The sequence below is a fragment of the Trachypithecus francoisi genome, unplaced genomic scaffold (assembly GCF_009764315.1).
Source record: "Trachypithecus francoisi isolate TF-2019V2 unplaced genomic scaffold, Tfra_2.0 Lachesis_group20, whole genome shotgun sequence".
In the NCBI taxonomy this organism is placed as follows: domain Eukaryota; kingdom Metazoa; phylum Chordata; class Mammalia; order Primates; family Cercopithecidae; genus Trachypithecus; species Trachypithecus francoisi.
Window position 1 is genome coordinate 869,202 of NW_022681466.1, and position 4,547 is coordinate 873,748.

The 4,547-nt window shown below is 40.3% G+C and overlaps 1 long non-coding RNA gene across 1 annotated transcript; it reads right to left on the reverse strand.

Moving 5' to 3' along the window:
* Nucleotides 1–1,062: 1,062 nt before the first annotated feature.
* LOC117066602 lies at nt 1,063–4,347 on the reverse strand. The gene is made up of 2 exons (XR_004430395.1): nt 3,855–4,347; nt 1,063–1,709 (listed from the first exon to the last, which is right to left on the reverse strand). It is a non-coding gene; the product is annotated as an uncharacterized LOC117066602 (long non-coding RNA).
* Nucleotides 4,348–4,547: the final 200 nt, after the last annotated feature.

Sequence of the window (4,547 nt, forward strand, 5' to 3'; positions counted from 1 at the left end):
TAAATGACTGTGTTGCCTTTTTGTTTTGTGACTGAGACAGGGCTGATACTGGTTATGGGATGTGAGTATCATCCCAGCTCCCATAAAAGAGGCTGATTTGCCTATTAAAATCATTAAAGGAACAAAATCTATTAGGCGAAATAATGATTAGGTCACAACATCCATGATAAATAGAGAACTGGCTAGTTAAAATGATCGAGTTAAAAATGTTAATTTTGTTCATGGGTTTTAACGTTTTATATTCCTGTTTAGCAGGAAGGGAGAATTTATTTAGGACTGAAATGAAGCTATTACAGGTGGTATTATTATTATAGAGTAACTCATGAAGAAGGATATTTTGTTTAAGCCTTCAATATCATACAATAAATATTAAGTATTTCATAAACAATAAAAATAATCTTTTCTCTGTTGACTTTGGTTACTGATACTATTTGAAATAGAATAATGAGTTCAGTTCAGGATATCTGAGAGCAAAGATTACAAGGGAAAATTGCTGAAGATAAACCACCCCCCCCCCGCCCCCCCGCAATCTCTAAGGGCAGAGTTTATCTTGTCTGGTCTAACTCGTGGGAATTTCAAACATCTGAAAAAGTTCTGTTTGGAGTGAATGATTGGCCTTGAATTTTGACCCCTATAGCAGAGATAACTTGGATTTTTTGGGAAATTTGATGATGATGTATAGTGAATTTTCTTGTCTGGGAAAGATGAGTTTTTGAAGAGTTGTTATGGAATGGGTCTTTCTGGAAGAGTCTAGTTTTGACTCAAGCTATCTTCCCAAATGCTGCTTGAAATCATAATATCTTGGAGCATGCTTGTACTGCTCTTAAGTAGTCAGGGAATCTTTGTTTATTCCCTGGCAGCGATGTATGGCATTTCCAGTTACTCAGGCTTAGGGAATAGAGCAGTCTTCTCCCGCAGAACTCAACTCTGCACGCTGCAAAAGAATTGGCCTCGTTAGGGTACTTTTGATTTGTTGTGCTAGTTTAAGCAAGGGGCACTTGACTGGCTGTGATTTACTTTGTGTTTACAAGAGGAAAACATACAAACAAACAAACTTCCGTCTCTATTAGGTAATCGACAAATGTTTATGGAGTGTTTACTGTGCACTTTCAATTGTGCCATGGCCTTTTGGGGATATAAAAATAAATTATCGGATGTTTCTGAATTAGCTTCCCCCCAAACACCATTCTCTTCTCTGGGCAGGACTTTCCATTTAACTGTACCTAAAAGTCCCAAGTCAGATAATGTTTGAGATTGTGTCCTGCCTTCCCAGAAACATCAGCACATCTGGAGCTGTAGCCTTGGGGTTGCTTGAATTTGACTCCTTGCCCATTCTGCATGACTGTGTTCTGGACCCCGGGCAGGTCAGCTTTTTGTTTTGTTCCTGTCTACTGCTGGCCTCTTCAGATCTTGCACTTGTCCATATGCCTGCTCCTGTCTGTTCCAAGTCAGGTTTCCAGCTTCACTGTCTGTTGCGTTCAATTCCTATCAGCTACTGGGTCTGCTCCTGTCTTGGTCTTGCTTTGGTGACCCCTGTTCTACTCTTGGGCTCTAGATTCTGTTCTTTCTTTTAGCTCACAGCTTGGTGTTCAGCCATGGTTTATACCCATCATGACTTTATCCAGCTGTTCTCCAGGGGAGGTTGGGCAAGAGGATGTGTATGCCTTGGTGAAAAAGTATTACCTCTTTAGGGAAACTGTCCAGGATACCTGTGAAAACACATCCGTGACATTAGTTGTGGAGATAGCATGGTGGTGAGGAGCACATTCTGGAATTAGATAACGTTGATTCTCTGTCCTTTGTCTCTTATCTGTGTAGCTTTGTAGGGGTTATTAATCCTCTGTTTTCTCATATGTAAAATGTGAACATGACAAATTTCACAGGGTTGCTGTGGGCTAGAAGATGCGTAGGATATCCTCAGCATATAATACATGTTCAGTAAATAATAGCTATTGCTTTCATTGTAAGTGTCTGGGGAATTGCAAGTAGCTTGGTGTTATTATTGCATGCTTTAATAACTTGGAAGTTATGCTACAAGCTTGGATTAGTCCTTCTCATTTATTACAACTGATATATACATATTAAGTATCTTCTATGGGCAAAGGGTTATGTCAAGTACTTTCTAGAATGAAAATTATAGAATATGATCTCCCTTGAAAGAGGTTGCAATTTATTAGGAAACAAAACAATTTTGTTAAGAGGCCAAATGTGATAGATGGTGCAAGAGAGATGCCAAGTCTAGTGGGAGCAGAAGGAAAGAATGGGGTGTCTAATGGCTCAGATAATTGGAAAGGGCTCCATCAAGTAGAGGACATCTGAACTGGACCTTGAAGGATGTGAATATTTCTGGAGACAAAGAAGGGAGATATAGGAATTTCAGTAGGCAGATATTGAGGTAAGAGGGCATATTTAGGGTAAAGTGATCTTGAGCAGGTAGATATTGAGGTAAGAGGAAGTATTTGGGGAAAGCGGTCTTACAGTGTTGTTTAAATTGGGGATCTTTGTGAATGTACATTTGGAGACCATTGTATGAATGATCTCAAATGTCACGGCCAACAAATTTAGACTTTATTCTATAGCAAGTGAAGGATGTTGAGCAGCACAGTGTTATAATCAGGTTACATTTAAGCAAAGAGTGACTGGAATAGATCATGAGATGAACTGGAGCTGCTGTATTAGACGTGGAGGCAGTGAGAAGAGATAATAAATTATTGCATTTGTCTAGGTGGGAGGAATCCTAGATTGTATTAGGATATAAGACAGAGAACATATAAGAGTCATTTCAGTGGTTGAAGCAAGAGGACTGATTGAATGCAGAAGGCAGGGAAGGTGGATACATTGGAAAACTCACTGGAGTCTGGGAGCCTGGGAAGACAGTGACATCATTAACACAGAAATGGAAGGAAGGAGGAGGATAAAGAAAGATGATCAGTCTTGTTTAGTGCATATAGACGTGGTGCCTAGGACTAGTGGCATATTCTGGTGGAAGTATTTAGCAGCCAGTTGGAAAGACCTTGTAAGGTAGCACTGCTCAAATCCCATTGGGATCTAGTTTGTTTTTAAATCCATGTAGGCTAGAATCCTTCTCATACTTTTCTACTCAGTATTTTTTATTTATTTTTTGCACTATTCTCCTTAGCAGCATCTAATACCAGTTTTCCCCTTGGGGGTTTGCCCAGTGGTACAGTTAGGGAAATAATGATTCTGCCTGGTGTGTGTGTGTGTGTGTGTGTGTGTGTGCGCGCGCGCGCATGCGTGTGGTGTGTGTGTGTGTTTATTATAGCTCAGTCTATAAGGGAACATGCAATCTTTAACTTATCTGACCTCTGTTTTCTAACTTGTAAAATATGATGAATAATAATCACCTTATGTCTCCTAGGATAGTTGTATGTCCAAATTAGAATGTCACTAAAAACACAATTAAAGTGCTATATAAATGAAATGAATCATTCTTATACTCATCATCAAAGTCCACAGCGGATGTCTTTCGGGTGACTTTTAAACCCATTACCCCATTGCTTCCTATAAAGTAGGAAATCACCCAATGAGAACTCCTTTTTTTTTTTTTTTTTTTGGCATTAGCCTGTGAATCATAGACTTATTTCTTCTAAAGTGACAATGAAAGGCAAAGAGAAAGAAAGCCCAACTGCACAAACACATCTATTTATATTTTAAACTGAAAGTGCATCACCCAAACCACAAAACCCCAAAACAAATTTTAGCTCCTTCCGAGCCCATGTCCAGCCCTTGGGCTCTCCCGGAGGTGAACTGCTGGGAAAGTGTGTGGGCTTCAAGCCCAGGATCGACTCAGTGGCTTCTTCCTCTCCCCTCCCCACGCCTTCCCTCCAGCACACCTGTTTGCAGAACTTCTTCCTCTCTTGCCCAGGCATTTTGATTCTGGTCACGACCACCTGTGAAGGATGACGCAGATGTAGCCCTACGCACATCCTTGCCTTGTTGAGGTCTTCAGGGTCCCAAACTGGGTTGATTCACCCCACAGGACGTTATTTTTAGCCTTTATCTCTTAGTGATTTTGTTTTCTTTCCGCCGCCTTTTGACCTGAGAGCTGGAAATAAAGTCCGCCTTCCATAAAGACGAGAAAGTTGTCAGTCATTTCCTTCCTGCTCACATGAAAGGCCGACCCAACGGGGCTTGCAGAAGATGCTGAAAGTTCCAGTTCACTGGGTCCTGAAAACACCCACACTTTAGGAATGAATTTCATCTCTTCCGTGTAGACTAAGCAGAGAGGTTGCCTGGGATAGGCAGCTGTTCTTTCAAAGGGTCTTGAAGATGCTCAAGGGAAATGCAATGAAAGAAAACCACATTTTCCCTCTCCTTTTGATCATGGTTGCTGAACTCAAACACCTGGGCAGCCTGCCTACTTTTAAATATTTGAAATAATTAAAAGAAATTCACAGGCAAAACGAGAAATTATTGCTTTTAGCATGAAATCATATCACACTACAACATCATTGGACAGAAAACTTAGTTTTTACTATGAAATAAAATACGAGAAATTGCTTTGCAAATTTTGTAAAGTGCTAGGT